This window comes from Pipra filicauda, unplaced genomic scaffold (genome assembly GCF_003945595.2).
Source record: "Pipra filicauda isolate LSUMZ 115617 unplaced genomic scaffold, ASM394559v2 scaffold19_size4547281_pilon, whole genome shotgun sequence".
NCBI classification, from domain to species: Eukaryota; Metazoa; Chordata; class Aves; order Passeriformes; family Pipridae; genus Pipra; species Pipra filicauda.
In genome coordinates, this window is record NW_024104309.1 from 1,368,856 (window position 1) to 1,386,496 (window position 17,641).

At 41.7% G+C, this 17,641-nt stretch overlaps 1 protein-coding gene across 3 annotated transcripts in view; it reads right to left on the bottom strand.

Moving 5' to 3' along the window:
- The window catches only part of GLIS1 (GLIS family zinc finger 1), a 189,046-nt gene that overhangs the window by 106,887 nt on the left and 64,518 nt on the right, over positions 1 to 17,641 (bottom strand). The window lies entirely within an intron of this gene.

Sequence of the window (17,641 nt, forward strand, 5' to 3'; positions counted from 1 at the left end):
TCAGGTGTTTGTCCAACACGGGGCAGTGTCAGACAACAACTAGGAGGACTGAACAACTTGACTGTATCCCTTTCTTCAGAAGTCAGATTCTGGGGATAACCAAGGCACCCTCACCACCACCTGGTCTGCTGTGGGGTTTTTTAGCAAACTGTGGGACAGGGTAAGAATGAGGCTATTGTAGAATTTGCTGTGTAGAGGTAAAGCCATGGGGGAAAATAAAACCAGAGACAGGATGATGCAGAAAGATTAAAGAGTACAAGGAATGCTGTAAAAAGGGAAAATATTCTCACTGAATGGTGCTGGCTTACATGAACACTGAATAAACAACAATTAGAAAGTTTAGCTCCTGCAAAAAACCCTCTGTAAATCTTCCAGTGATGACAGTGGGCAGTTGCTATGAGTTAGGAGGTATATGGAGTGTGCTCTACTTTTATTCAGCAACGCTGTCTTCTGTAAAGGGGGTCTGCACTTTCCACACAAGTCATGAGAACAAGGTATCTCAGGGATTTCATGAAAATGGGTATGCCAGTGAAGAAACAAATACAGAAGTGTCACTGTAATCATGAGAACCTCTGACAAACACAGTATGCAATCACACAAAACAGGGCTGAAAGAGTCTTCAGAACATGATTTATCCCATCTTGTGTCCCTACAGCATAATCCAATCTCACAAACTTAAGGGGGTGTTTGGCCAATCTCCTTTACAGGCTACAACAATTCCCCAGCATTTCCAGCAAACTATTCAGTTGTTTCACCTAACATTTTTTTTCTTCATGTCTAACTTAATACCCCCTTAGCATAACTTAGTCCACTACATATTGTCCTGTCCAAACTGGACATGGAGAGGAGTCCATTCTCCTGCCTTCCATAAAAACCTCATGTTTTTGCAGACTGTCTCCATTCAACTCTTCTCTTGCCAGTGTTACGCAGCTCTCATTATTTAAGTTTTTTTCTCATAAATCATGTTTTCCAGAGCTCTGATCTCTTTCCTCCATCTCTCTTCTGAACTGTCTCCAGCAAAGCTTTTTCTGTACCTTTTTTCTCCACGTATTACACTATCAGATCCCATTCTTTGCAGGTGGGAGCAGGTACACTCTTCCTTCACCGCGAGCCAGCAAGGAGGCAGCACAATGGCAGTCAGATTTAGCAGATAAATCTTACCTTTAGGATTAGTTTACCTTTGTTCTTGGGTAAGACAGAGAATAATGAGGTTAATGAACCTTTGGCATGATTCAGTTTTCCTGTTGGTTCTTAGTGTTGCATTAAATTGCCCTCTTGAAACAGGCCTAGAAAGCTCAGCATAGAACTAACCAAAACACATGCAGAGGTAAAGGCCGACTCCACCCAGGTTCCCTCATGACAAAATACAACTTAGCAGCATCAAACACTAAATAAAAACTCTCAGGAAAGCGCACATACTTACACCCTGTCCAGACTCCAGTGTTATGACACTCTCAAAACTTTAATTAGGGCTGACTCTTCAGATCTACTGCACTTTTTCTGCTGACCATCCCCACCATCAAGAATACGTGAAGGGCATGAAATCATTCCAACATGCTGATCCAATCCATCCCGTGAAACACAGTAATTCATTAATCACATTGTCTCTGAGCCCAGTTCTGTTCTTGCCTGGTTATCAGTCAGGAGTCACTGCCACAGCAGTGAAATAATTACAAAAACTAGAAGGTGTAAGATCAGAGTTAGGAAGTCTTCTAGAACTGAATACCTAAAGATGCACACTGAGGGATGAATTCTGACAACTCTGTTTTAATAACAGCTTCCAGTGCTCAATTAGAGAAAGTGCAGCCAGCAACTCAGTAAATATTGTGGACTAACCAAACTGAGCAAAGACCCACGGACTAGATTTGAGGGTCTCAGACTGAGAAAGTCTAGCTTGTTACAACTCTGGGCAGACATTCTCTTCCTTTGCTCTTTCCCATCATCTTGGCACACTGCTAACCCTGATAATGAGGGATGAAGATTTATATCTGGAATATGCATTTTTATGTGACTTTAGTACTGGACAAAAAGCCAGGTCAAGAGCTATGTATATGGAAATGTTCCCGCAGCAGGTAAAATACGGTCAAAATGTGTGCAAGGTTCCCTAAATGTCAGGACCAAAGAGTCAGAAACTACTTCTAAGTTGGAAACGGAGCCCTACAGTGAAGTGACCGAGTTTGTGAATAGCAGGCATAGCAGAGGAATTGAGTGCAACTTCCAAAGACCACACAGTTTACAGGCTGAGCCCAGAAAGAATGCCAGTGTGCTTGGTGCATTGTATTTCCTCTGGGATATCTCCATCTAGTTTAACCACACACTGTTGGATTTTGAGTGCATCTTTTAGCAAGACACCAAAACTCCAAGTGGAATCTTTAAATGATGGAGAATTGCTTTTGCAGCAGTTTGTTCCATGGTTCTCAGCATGAATTTTATATAGTTTGAACTTGTTTGACTTCAGGCACTGGGTCTCACATCATGCCTTTGTGTGCTAGATAAAAACACAGACTACCTGGTATTTTTTCTCTCTCTCTCTGCAGACAACTTTAGACTTTGTTCCTACCTTTTCAGTGATTAACTGGCTGCCTTCTTCCTTTTCTCACACTACAGTACATTCTCCAGATCATGAATCGTTTGAGTGAATCTTCCTCTTAAACACAGCCAGTTTTTCCAAGGAACCTTGTTAAATTGTCAACACTTAGAACAGCACAGCACTAGAATCATTAATAACATAAGACAGCAGCATTGTTTTGCTACTTCTGCCTGATATGTGCCTAAACACAACTCTGCGAACTTTAATGGTCTTTAATAGGACCTTTAAATGGTCTTTAACAGGTCCTTTAATGCTCTCAGTGTCTGGGGGAAGAAGGATGGTTATTCTGGTTTCATGTGTGTGACTTTAATACAAGTCTCTGCTAGGAAACAGAATAAAGTCACCAAATTATACTACTGTGCCTCCAAAGTTAATGACCCAGAATGAGTTCTGCTGTCGATGGGCCTAACTCAATAGGCACCACTGAAAACAATGGAGTCCCCCAGTGTGTGACCAAAAAAGAAATAACAACTTTTTAAGGAATGCAGCAACTGCAGAAGCTCAGTAACCACTTATGAAACTGAAGGGGGAAACCAGCCATTTGAATTTTTTGTTTACAGGCAAAAAGAGCTCCAGCAATAGTCAGTGAGTGTGAGATTTCTGTGATTTTAATTAAGCCTTTCTTAGGTTTGCCTTGTTTGGTTTAGCATAAGTTCTACAAAATACATCTAAACCCTGTGGCTGGTTTGCAAAAGACAGCAGAGAGGGAGTAACTGAAGCCATTTAAAAAATAAAGGAGCTGGAAGCTGAACGTGTGTGTCATCCGAGCCCCATGCTAAGCCATGGCCTTTTACAGCTAAAATGATTGCCGACAGAACAGACTACAGCTCTCAAAAATCCCTACTTACCTGGCAGAAATCCATCTGATCCTGAGCACGCTGACTAAGAAATTAGCTGAGATTAAGGGGGAGGAATGCAACCCCTGGAAGTTCCCAAAAAGTGAAAACCAAGAAATTTTTCCTTTTCATTGTCAGCAGGTCAGCAAGAGGGAAAACATGAGAGCAGCACAGCTCCAAAATCACTCCTTGTGATACGACAGCAGCAAGTCTTAATGCATTATTTGCACTGCAAATCATTAGCAGTAGTTTTCCAGCAAGAGAAATAAGGAAAGAAGACATGAGCAACAGCCAAGCTGGGGCACCACAGAGCTGCAGGGATCTCTGAGCCAGGGTGAGCCGGGGGGTTCCCACCCCGCAGGAAGAAAGCCTGTCTCCAGTGGCTGTATTAGCCTGGGTTAGGCTGGCACAACTGCTCAGAGTGTGTTTCAAAGCCCAGACGTCAGGCGCTGTGCTGTCAGCCACGTGCTGTCAGCCACTCAGTGGGTATGCTTAGAAAGCACCAAGCTCTACAGAAACATCAGTATCTGTGCTGCAGCCACCAGTCCCACACAAGCAAGAGTGGCTTCCCAAAGCTCAAGTCTACATGCCCTGTACGTCAGTGCATTTTCCTCTTCTCAGTCAGTGTGGAAAAAGCAAAGTATCTTGTTTCCGTGTAACCGAACCCCAGCCATGTGTATACAGCTAATGACTGGTTACACCACACATAATGAGGAGTCACGTTTTGCTAACTGCATAGAAAATAAACAAGCTAAAAAAGAAAACAATTACTGGCTTTGGTAGGACTCTCTCTTGACCTTCCTTGTGGACTCAGACTCTTGATGCTCTGCGTGCTATACACTACAGTCACTGTCAGGCACAGGTACCACCTGCTTTGGGTTTGCTTTCCCTTTAATGCCATAGATATTTCATCACTCTTTTTGCTGCAGAACATCCATCCAGCAGAGGCCAGAGCATTAGAATTACTGCAGTCTGCTCAGCCTCATTCCTCACACTCACCTGACTGAAGTGCAGCCACATCAAAGGACCTATGCCCAGCTTTTGCTTCTGAGACACAGGCAGTATTTGTCCAAAGCACAGACATGCCATGGCAGAGCTGTGAGGGCACTTTGTGCTCTTCTTCCCCTCAGCACCTGAGAGGGGACTGTTCTTTGCACATTCAGAGAGAACCGTGCAGTTCTACAGCATGTCCTGTTACTTGCTTTTTAACATTGTGAAAGTACATAAGATTATAATGCCATTGCAGTTTATTCTGCATGGGAATGACCAAAAGTGCGACTCCTGCCTCAGAAAGTTCACAGCCGAAGAGACTGACAGATACAAGCAGCAGAGCACAAAGGAATGACGAGCCAGTGCCACTCAGCACAGCAGCAGTGGCCTTGGCACAACTGTAGCGAAAGGTTTCTACATCTTTTGTCTGCATCATGGGCCAAACACGGTATGTCAAACCTCTCCACATGCAGGAGAGAACTGGGGTGGCAGGGAAGACCAGCAGTTAATGGTTGGCAGGAGACAAAGCAGGGAAGGGGTGGGACCACGAGAGGAGGCAGCGAGAGATGATAGACACACACACCACGTTCTGCCCCTGCAACAGGGAACCCCTCACACTTCTCATCAGTGCTTTCAGTAAAGAAGGAAAACCATTCCTGCCTAAAGATCTGATCTGTCTCTCCTCATGCTCTCCTACAGTCTAAGGCAAGCCCTGTGTCAGAGCAATTCTCCAGAGGTGGCAATGGTGACCTGCACAACCCTGTCTGGGTAGGCATTAGGGTCCTTTCTTCCAGGGAAGCAGTAGCTAATCAGTTGTTTCAGTCACAGCTGGACAGGGACATTTTATAGGGAGGAGTGGAGAAAAACTGAAAAAAAAAAAAAAAGGAAAAAAACCCGAGAAAGAGGGACTTACACTGACAAGTGGCTGGTGGGGATAATGACCCCAGTCAGAGTCCTTGTGTTCTTATAAAAAAACTCTCGACAAACCCCAGCATCTGGTAGTTCAGCTGTGGGTTTCCGCTGTTTATTTTTCTATTCCAGCGCTCTCATCCCTATGCACTGCCTGTGCCTGGCTCTGTTAAGCATTCCAAGCTACAGAGCATAATTGAAAGAATAAAAACCTCAGGCTCAGCATCAGGCGCATATAGAAACAAATGCAACTGCTTAAATCCTTCCTTACACTGATGAGAACACAGGCAATAATCTCCCAATGCCATACCAGGCTGGCCTGAGGCAAATGCAAGCCAGGAGTTTCAGCCCCAGCAGACTCCTCAGAAGTGGTGGTTGCACACACCACCAACACCAGGTTATTCTGTTCTAACCAGGTGATGCACAGGGAGAAGCAGTTACTCCCGTGAACTGTCCAGGGAATGGGTCCTGTTTGTGTTCTCCTAATTTAAAGGAACTTAGTCCTTTCTCTGTGTCTCTTCTCCCTCTTCCCCTTCACACCGATAATCTCAATTACAAAACCAAACATAGCCTACCTGCGTCTGCTTAAAACTGTCCACCTACCACCCCTTACAAACTCAGTCTCTGGCACTGCTTAATGGATGATGTCATCACAGGCAGCTCCAGACAGCTGCACCTTCAGTTTGCCTTTCTTTTACTCTTACTTTGAACAGTCCCTACCAGGAGGTCTTCATGACATAGGCTTCTTCTCTGACTTGGAACTTTCAGCCCTCACTTCACCTCCAGGTCTTTCTGCAGAATAATCTGAAGGCAGAGCCTTTCTGATCCACCTGCGCTGCCAGCATGTCCATCCAGCTTCCCCTTACTTTGTGCTTCTTTTGCTAATACATCCTCTCCTTTGTCATTACCCTACTGATAATCATCCAGGCTAGTGCAGGAAAAAATGAATACACAGTGACAGTAGGGATGAAAAAATGCAAGATGGGGAAAGGCTGATGAAGGCTGTCCTCCTGAGTGAATGAAGCCTATGCAGCTGTGATTAAGAAACGAGCTGTGTGCACTTGGCCAAGATTTCTCTCCTGCACCTCTGTCAATGCTGCCCCACTGCTGACGGTCTCGTTACCTTGTACCTTCGTGCTGTACCAACCCTCTGCCTGCAATCCATTATTTTCCCACTATTCCAACTCAGGTTAGCATAAGGAAAGGAGCAGTGGTCAGTGCCTGAAAGGTAAAGCCTGGAGGGAAGCCTGAAGCTGAGGCTCTGCTCCTTTAGGTCGAAGGGAGAGAAGGAATTTTTATCAGTCCCGAGGATGCCGCTCTCCTCCTGGAGGAGTGTCCTGCACTGAGAGGTGTCTGTGCCAGGCCTGAGGGGGCTGCCATTGCCCCATCTGCAGGAATCCAATCTCTGAAAGTAATTTTTAAGAAAATCTTTCGAGAAATGGTCCATTTTTCAGTTTGGGGAAACCATGTTCTGCATCTCATCAGAAAGGCCTCTGGAGCTGTTAACTCTAATTGGTGATAATCACAGGAGAATGTTATTCAATGACAATTCATTTTCTGTAATTATTACTCTATTCTTCTAAGTTACCTAAATGCTGTGCTTACAGCTACAACAAGAACATTCTCAATGCCAACTCTCAAATTGTTTTCACTTTAAGAGATGCATAATATTGAAAGCAGATGTACCAACTTGAACCTCTTTTTTTTTTTTTTTTTTTTTTGCAACATACTGTAAATGTTTTTAAAATGTGACTCTGGTACAATGCATGTCAAACAGTCTAATTCAAGGTAAAAAGTGCTGCCAAAAACCGAAGACAAATGAAGTTTAAAATCAGTTTTGACAGATTAAATGGAGACACTTTGAAACTATAAATCAGATGTCCAGTCTCTAGGAAGTCAATAATGTATCTTTTCCCTGTACTTATTATACTGAAAATATAGAAAAAAACAAGCAACAGCAAAAATAAGTTTGTACCTCAGTGTCTAATATACTTTACTCAAGTGGCAATGAAAGTATGAGCAAGTTCATCGCCCAATATTTGCTTGTTCTGAAGACAGATGAAAGACTAATATTTGTAAGTCCCAGTGTTCAGAATCATTGTCTAAAACAAACATTTGAGTCTGGTGCATATTCAATAACGTGGGACTCCACATCACAAACCAGTAAATAATCTGGATTATATCTTTTAGCATTCATTAAGAGCAAATTAGTGACTGTTTCAAACAGTTTTGGGTTTTTTTGTAGGATTATGTTCCAGAAGAGAAAGGACACAAGGTAACAAATTTTGCTTGTAAAACATTACTCTAAAATCTGTGCAATCTGGTTGGTTATATTGGGTGAATTTCTTCGCATGTAAAATGATGCATGCAAATAAAATCAAACCAAAACAAAGAAGGCAAAGCAAAATGTTTTCCAAGCTCTGCAATCGAGTGCTTAACAGTGTTTACACAAATAGTAAAGTCTGGCTAAAACAAGCATCTGACAGCTCTGTGCTGCTTTCAGACACATGACTCCTATTTGCCATTTATTCCATGGAGGCAGAACGGGGTGCCCAGGCAGAGCCCCAGTGAGATCCCTGGGGCAATGCATGAATACAAAGTTTTGCTTGCACACATGCCATTGCTAGATTAGATCTTGTGCGTTGTGTGCTCCATTCCACGCTCACTCAACATGCTCCCTCTGAAGCCAGACAAATCTAGATATAAACTGTCCTGGAGGAATTAGTTACTACAGAATATATAATAAACAAAAGCCTAAGACATTGGTGCACTAAAAATAACTTTCACCTCTTGGCTTTTTTTTTTTTTTAATTACAAATTTTATTCTCAGTCTGCTGCCATGCATTCTGCTTGGACATTAATGAACTCCATAACAAGATTAAGATTCAGCTGGTGCTGGGCCATCTTGTCAGTACTGGATATTAGGAAAAATTTCTTCTCTGAAAGGACTGTCAAGCTTTGGAACAGGCTGACCAGGAAAGCGGTGGAGTCACCATCCCTGGAGATATTTAAACACCACAAAGATGTGGTGCTCAAGGACATGGGTTAATGGTGGACTTGGCAGTGCTGGGTTTGCAGTTGGACTCTGTGATCTGAGAGGTCTTTTCCAACCTAAACAATCCTATGATTCTATGCACATGCTTTTGCCAAGAAAGGTTGGACCAGATGATCCATGATGTTCCTTCCAACACGGTATTCAATGATCCAAAATACAGCACCTGACAGTGAACTCCGCAAGGATTAGTGAGGATGTCTCTGAAGGCTGCAAGAGAAATAGCTGTCACAACAGCCTCCTAAACTGTCAGATCAGGAGGGAAAAGACTGGATTTGCACATACATCTGTCACTATGTAAGTGCCAATACAAACATTAGCATGTGGGAATGCTGCGTGGATTCAGGACACTCCAAAGAGATTAATACTATTACAATAATGTAGACATATGGGGAAATAAAATTCTCATCAATTAAATCTGATACTGATTCTGGTTCTGCTATTTGTCTCAAATCACTACTCCAAATTTTACAGCATCTGTGAAACAAAATCAGGAATAATCATTAAATCTCACCAGACTATCTTTGAAATTCCAATTCTGAATTAAAAAGGCCACATTTTCTTTCATCTGCTTAAGATCGCAGCACTCCTCTTAAGTGATCTCATACATTAGTTACTCTAAACTGGTTTTTATAAACACCCTGCTGTAACCTCATAATGTGCTCAGTCACACACAGCAGTGAAGAGCCTTTCACCAACATCTGGGTCTAACAAAGCCATCCGATACGAAGTCATCCATAGCCAACATCCAGTACATGTAACTCTTTGCTTTGACCCTGACATAAGATGGTGTTATTGCTTCTCTGAGCACAAGGCAATCGACATCACCCATTACCTCAAATCAGTATGCACCATCACTGGCTCTGGTAATTACTGCCAAATTCTCCTAATCCAGAGATATTAGCATTTAAATCACAGATGCTTGAGTTTTAATCCTATCACACACATCTCTATGTAAGTAAAGTTCCTCTGGAATTCAACAAAATGCCATGAGGCTTGTGAAAGTCACTACATAAATCATGTGGAGGAAGGGGGAAAACACACAACACAGAGACAAGCAGAACTTGTTTTCTTAGTAAAACAGCATTTTCCCTAGTTTGTGGTACCACATTCTTCTGTTCTTTAGAATATTATATTTGAGTTAAAGCTAAGATTTTAGTCAATGCAAGGTCTTCCTCTGCAAGTTCTTACCTTACAATTTATGTTATTTTATGGATCACTGAACTACTGTTCACAAAAACAGCCCTAAACAATATGCTTTGTAAGATGCAGAGAACACTTAAAGCAACGTATTGATTGCAAGATCCTGCACCTTGCCTACAACCAGTGGGAGTACATGGGAGCACAAGGAAGGCAGCAGGGCCCCGTTTCATCAGAATCAAAATTAATCACTTCGCGACACAGAAACCTCCTCAATATTGTTGGTTTAGGCTATTTTATAGATAGAGTAGGCAAAGGCAAAAGTGAGAACAAGAAGTGTTCCTTCTATAAACAGTGTTGCTTAGAAACCTTGTATTTTTAATAACCTAGCACTCTAAATTCAGCATGGCCTGTCAGGATGGGATTTCAGCACAAGACACGAAGGTATTTCGAGGCCAGTTTCCTAATTCGCACTGCACCATATACAGAGTTCTTCTTCATAGCAACACAGTGACATGATCAATTGGGATAAGGAGACAGAAAACTGAGTCCTTGTTCATTACTCATATTGCCACCACGCCTGAAATCTCAGCCCTAAAGTAAATTTCCTTTTGTAAACACAAAACAAGACAAGCCTTGCCCCCTCACAATATACAGAAAAGATACCAAAGGAAAATGCATTTGAAAAATAACATATATTCTACACAAAACTTAAAAGGTAAATAATAAAATAACCCCAAAATTCACTGCAGTTATTTGTTTTCACTAGAATAACTTGCTTGCAGTTACATTCTCTGCTAAGTGCTACCTGACAGCTTACAGGATGCTGCTGAAGCACTGACACTTCTTAGTATCTTCGTTTTGTTTTTTTATCTCCTGCTGCACTGCTTCCTTGAGTTCTCTTATTTAGAAGAGTCACTTCAGTTCAAGCAGTTTGGGTTGTACTAATGGAAAAGCAATTTTTATAAAATTAAACATGATTTCCCCACATCATCTGCATTTTTCAGAGATATGCAAACATCTGGGGATGAGATTTACATCGGTAACGAATTTTTATAAGTGAGGAACACTGGACAGAGTTCCCTCTGAAAGACAAGAACGTGAGGCAGAATCAAGAACTGAATTCTGAGCCCTCCCAGACTTATCTCCATGTTTTCATTAGAAACTAATTAGGAACAATCATTTAAAATATTTAGTGAATCAAATCCTGACCTTGCAGCCGAAACCTTCTTTGAAGTCTATGAACTTTTTATCTAAGAAACAATCAAATCAGAAAGGACTGTGGGAACTGGGATTTCACTCTTGAGTTTTACCTTGACAATTTTAATTGTCACTACTCTGGCACTACAACCCACCACAGACCTTCACGCCCCTGTAATCTCTCTATGCCGCTGGCCAACAGGTTGTGCTCTGCAGAAGACACCCCTCCCAGCCCTACAAGATGCACTGTTCTCGCAAGGGTAAGCTCAGCTCTACCTATAAATGTCCTTTCTCCCCCTAATCCAAAGGGATGGCAAGTCTTGCTGTTTTGCCAGGAAAACATTACGTCTAAAAGCTGACACTGCCTATGACCCTGACCCTCTAAGGCATGTTACATCTTGTTCTCCAGCCATCAAGTTTTAACGTCTCTTGTGTAATTCCCTAACAGTGATGCTTTCAGAAGATACCGAAGGCCACAGTTTTATTGCAAAATGACGTACCCTGAAATCAACGGTGGGGCCTCGGTTTAAACAAAACAATACACTTTTACATATAGTTTATAGGGCTTAGCAGAGGGGCTCTAACTTTCCATGAGTGAACATTTCTGAGCATTTCACTGCTAAAAGTTTCCAAACGATTCTCCACTAAAGCGTTGGTGTTTACACAAACAGAACAATGCAAAAAAACCCTGCAAGACAAAGTCTGTATTAATTCTACAGCAACAACAGTCATCACCATTGGGGGGGGGAGGTTAATTCACTCTCTCTCTTGGTGTAGTGCTTGAGATTGCTCTATTGATTCTTTAACAAGGATACTGGAAGAAAAGTTTACAGTCAGTCAAGGCAGCCCTTAAACATTATCAGGTTATTCTTCTGAGAAAGGTCAATTTGAGCTATCAGAATCTAATCTTATCGTTAAAATTGCAGATTGGCTCAGTGATCAGAGTAAGGCTTGTGTAACTATTGCCTTTTACTGAAAGCAAGTAGCAACAATGGACTCATATCTAAATGTAACAAAATGAAAAATAAACAGAATGCATCGTGCCAGAAATTACTTCTTTTTCCTTAGGTTTTCATCCTGACAACATTTAGTAACTTGGATAAGTTTGAAGATTTATTTTTTATTAACTCAGTTGAAGTTCAGCAGAGGCCAAGATTTTTTTAACACACTCAAAATTTTCTTGAAAAGATACTTTATGTGGAGAGAAAGGATGGCTAATTCCCAAGATGTTGTTAAAATCTTCAAAATCGTTCATAATTCTTTGCCAAGGTCAATGGAGCCAGAATTTCCATGGATGCATCAGTACTGTTGCTGTCCTAAGTCATGCTTTGAACTGGACAAGACTTGTGAGCACAACACTGAACAGTCAGGCTTTGGAAGGAAATGTCCATGAAAGCCTCAGGCACTACAAAAGTGCTCCTGACACCCAGCAAGATGCTTGTTCCACTGCAATCAGTGCCTTCTGGATGCTCCAGGATACAATTACTTACTAGATGGTAGGATACCAATTCTTAATCTAAATAGCAACCAGAGGCCCTGATTACACAAAGTACATGCACATGAATGCACAGTGAAGTCCTATTTTCACAAATTAGCTTTTTGACCACTACCTGCAATGCAGGAAAACTGCACTCCTTTATAAAAATAAACACCTTACGATCACTTTAATTCATGACAGATTACAGGAGCAAGAAACAACCTCTGTACTGGTGGATCACACACAACAGAACAAGGAAAGCAAGTAGCAATACAGGTTTTCCAAATTGCAGATTCTGTAAATGTGACTTGTCCAGTACAAACTCCAGCTCAGACAGATTTCAGCAACATGAAATAAACCTTACAAATTACTCTAAATTTTACTAGATTACCTCAATGCAGAAAACACCAGTATGGCCAGCTAACAAAAATGACTGATAGGACTGATATGCTTTCAGGGATTAATGGAAGATCTTCCATATAGTCCATATATTTTACTATTCATTTGAAAATGACCCTTTACTGGCCTGAATCTTTCAGGTCTCCCTATCAAGTTCAACACTTCCATCACAGTTGATGTTAAGGCACTTTTAGGCTTTCCTCCAACAGCATATGATTTATCTTCAAAGACTGTGTTGCCTATGTCCATTTGAAGGCCTGGAAGGAAGGACAGTCCTTGGATCTGAGCAAAGACTGAAACATTGGAGCTGATAATTCATATTTTCTATGGCCCTCAGGCAAGTCACTGAATTCAGCTTGCACTTTATGGCTCTCTGGTAAAATGGGAGTAACAGCACTTCGTATCTCACAGGGATACTAACAAAATAAATATATTAAAGGCTGAGAGACACCCAAGTTCTGCAGGACCATACAATCACTCTATGTAGAGAAGTTACTGTCAAAGTGTTGCTGTCTGGCCACCCTCATCTCAATGCTTTATGTATTTGCTGGCAAGATCTAATATAAAGCCTCCAAAAAAGTATCTTAAAATACGGCCAGAGAGCACACAAGGGATTGCATGATCTTTGTCAGGAAAAAGTCTGGATAATTCAAACAGGCTCCAGAATTGCAGAGACATATATATTTTGAGATAATCACTGGAGCTAAGCCTAAAACCCTAAGCCTCTGCTGTCACTGCCAGACAGGAGGAACCTTTACGGTAAATTTTAGAGGACAGGGAAGGATCTTCAGAAGCATCTCAAGGAATCATAAAGGCAAGTGTCCCCCATAGACATGCCTCCTATAATAAGCAGAGGCAAAAGAAAAAAGAGAAAGTAAGCTCTTTAGAGAAGGCTGCTTTATCTTTTACAATTTGTCTTCATTTCTGGCAAATTAGCTCAGTCTGTACTGAGGACCATTCTCCACAAGATCACCCATAAGAGAAAGGACAGGTAGTCAGAGCCTTGCCAGAGGACAGTTCAGTGAGGCTTTCGGGGGCAAAAGAGTTGGATTTAGTACTCAGAGGATAGAAAGATGGAGAAATGCTTTCTGGGAATTATGGTTTTTATGGGAGTAAAATAATAGTTCAAGCCAAGAAGCATTCAGAAATGGGGCACAGTGCAGTCAGCCCAAGGCTCAGTCAAATCTGACATCTGAGCCTAGTGAAAGTCCAGCTTAAGACAATAATTTAGCACAATTTCTTGTAGTACCAGATTGCAGTCATTTCCCATTCACCTTAAATGTTGGCCTAGTCACATTTTTGTCATGGCATCCACAGGGAAAAACAATAGGAAGAGGCTAAAGGAAGGGAAAGAAGAGGAGCCCTGGAGTCCCTGTCATCACTTTCTCCCTCCCTTTCCCCAGCTTGTTCACTGTTGGGTCACCACAGCCCTTCCATCCCATCCCTCACAGCCTTCCTTGCAAGGCCTCGAGGCCTGTCATCACCAGGGAGGCAAACTGGCACATCCCTCCCTCCAGCCTGCCTTGGGAATACGGTATGTTTGCAGTTTCCACGTCCATCCAAATGACTGCTGCTAGCAGACCTTCACAGGAAGGAGGAATGGCTGCAGGACATGTCCTGCTCCACAACTTTTCAGAGACTAAGGATATGCCCAGGCCAGGGCCTTTCATCACAAAGCTCCCATTGATCATTTGCTGTTCTGGATTTTAGGTCAGCAGAAAGTCAAACATCTCAGCCTCACCCAGCCTTTGACCAGGGCTGGAGCTCTTCAAAACTGCTGACACTAAGGTAGGTGGGAAAAGAGCTTTCTCCAGATGTCCTGCTGGATTGATTGGTAATTCTCATGGAACAAAAACAGCTGAGAGAGGACACCTCTCTTCCAACCTCATTCCCTTCCTTCCATTTTATCCAGTTTAGAGGACCTGTGTGATTCTTGGATCAACACGGAGTTTCTACATTCTTCTGGAGAAAGACCATAAGTAGCCAACGGAGTCAATAAAGCCCCAACCTAAGGAAAACTAATTTTTTTCTTCTTCTTTTTGAGAACTCAGGGAAAGAAAAGAAGGATGGTTTTTCTGAGGGGAATGCTGTGGTTCAAGAGTGGAAATTAAATTGCCAAATTTTTATTTTATCGGAAATCTCTAACAAAGGGTATTTCTTCAGTGGAGCAGTAAGAGGATTTTTGAACTTCCAAGGAAAGTAACAGGGAGATACTAACATGTTCTGAAGTCAGAAACAGATGAAGAAATTAACTGGTTTTGATTTCTTTTTGAACCAGTAAAAAAATTGCTGTATTTAAAGGAAATTCAGGAGACCAAGAATTCTGCCACACAGATAAATATCTGCAAGGTGGCAAGTTTCTGCCTATCAACCACTTCACATGGTTTTGTACAGGCACTTTCCTTAAGTGTAACCTAATTTAAAGTAACCTTCCTTTTGGAAAAGGGAATTTAAGTACCTTTCACTGACAAGGTGCTGCTGCAGGGAAAGAGTGTGCATGTAGTTACTCACAACTGAGCCACTGACACGGGGTGATTTCTTACTCTCTAGTAATTTATCCTGATGCCAAAGCCCTGAGGCCCAGCGCCTTCATGAACACATCTGCTCCTATCCATGGGCTCTTTGAAAGAGCCAAAACATCAACACAATAGTAATCTGTCTCCTAGTAGAACCAGAGACATTTATGCACCTCAGGAGCAATGACTGTACACATGGAAAGGATATTCCTGGAAAACCTGTATAGTTTAGAAAACATCTTGGGAAGGGAATACTGTCTGTTCAGCCATTCTCATGCCATGCTGTGTGAACGACTGCCTAACCTGCCCAGGATGGTTCTGTTAATCCATCCAGCTGACGGGAACACAGGTCCCAGGATTGCTGCTGGCACCCAACTTGTCCTCCATTTACAGACACACATGCACAGCACAGTCAAATCTTACTGCAGAGAGCCCATGGGGCAGGTTCTCAGCTCACACAAATCACCAAAACTCCCTGTACTCCAGTATTGACTCAATTTTAGGGCCAACAAGTAGTTCAGCTCACACTTCCTATCTGCCTGTCACAGTCCCCTGTGGCTCCTGACTGCTCCAGTCCTGTGATTTCACTGGAATCTCCATTAGACACAGACTGACGTGAAGGGTCATATACTACCAATCGGCCAAAACCAAAGCCCTAAATCAAATAAAACAACCATTTTTAAAGGCAAGGACAGGTTTGCTTACCCAAGTTCAGGCAGAAATATAAGCTCTTCACATTCCAGGACAGCCTCTCAGTATTTTCCATTTTCATTTACATACCTTATAAAAATAGCCAATGTTTCAGGATATATACTCATAGAAGTTAGTCCCTGAGGACAGATGCAATTTTTGTTTACATGGAAAACCTGTCATAGGCATTAGGGGATATATGAGCATTACTGTTAGCTGTTTGAATTGTGTCCAAAGCAAAAAATTAACTTTGTAATTAAAAAAACAAATCCTGCCTCAGGCTAGGCAAGGAAACCAAAGAACAGTGGAATAGATGCTCTGTACTGGGGAAAGCAGCACACTGTTCAGTGTGGCATCTGGCAGAGCCATGATAAGCACAAAATGGAACTGCCTAGAGAAAACAGCAAAGTGGAAAAAAAAATTCTCCAGGGAAAGCAGTAAAACATGCAAAGAACAAAATGTGCCCTTGAACTCAGCACAGTTTAAGTGTACCAGGAGTCCCTTCACACATTCAACCTTCACTAAGTCCCACAGAGACAAACTCACTCCAGAGCCCAACTCAGTCTTCCCACTTCTCCAGATAGTTCCATCACCGGTGTAACAGGACGGTGCTTTTCTTCCTGCACAGTATCAACAACCCACAGCACTTACAAATGACAATATAAAAATTAGGAGCGATTTCTGGCAGATGCTGATCAGTACTGCAGCTCTACTGGAGCAGGTGCTGTAGGGCATACCACACAATCTGAGATACAAAACAAACACCGCTCTGGAGATATAACACAAGCAAATGTCCTGCCCTGCACTTCTGGGATCATTTTAATATAAATGAAAACAAGTTCAAAGAGTTCTTTACAACAGCAAAATATTCCAGATGCATGGTAGCTTCTGGATGAATCTGAAACCTGGGATGCAGAGAAATGCAAACCATTTTCCCTTCCCAGTAGGTAATCTATTTAGTATCTTATAAAACAGTCTTGATATGTCACTCACCATACTCCTGACTTCATTACAGGTCATAAAATACGTCTCCTGGCAAAACAGGACTGTACCAACCAAAATACTTTCTCAAGCAAAATGTGACAGTATGACACCTCTAAATACAAAAAGCTATTCCAGCAGTGTCTGCTAATGTACAGAAATATCAGTGTTCTGCACTGCTTTATATGGAACTCCTTGACAGACCCTCTGTAACTCAAAAACCAGAATAAAATAATTTATGTTCCTTATGTATCTATTGGCAATAATACTTACACAATTTTAATGAATTTGCTGGTAAATCAATAGCTCTGTTTCTGTTCTGCATTACAAGTATTACTGCATGTCAAATAAATCATTGTAATGAAGTTTGATGAGCAAAGGGTTTGATGGTGGTGTTCCATAATTATAAACATCAGCAGCAAGACTTTTTCAAATCATGAAAGGAAAAGTACTTTGATGACGGCAAGTAAATTCCCTGATTAAAATTACTTTAGACGTTTCAGGCAATGGAAGTCTTCAAATCTGGCCCTGACCTTTGCTCTTCAGAATACATCTCTTCATTAGTAAACTGCATTACGTCTAATCATCAAATAATAAAAAGACACTGAACATCACAAAAGCCACAGTACACAGTTGATTTATTTATGCAAATTTTAGAGATGCAGTTCCTTGAACCATTTTGAAGGTATCCAACTTCTAAGGAAAGAAAGAGCCATATCAACCTGATGGAAGTATTTGCTCCCTTCATATGGAAAGAATCAAAGGACTGAAGAAATAAAGTATCAGCTGGTACAGACACCACATTATCGAGACTATAAAACATGCTTTATTTCAAGTTTCTCCTTGACATAAGCATTATAA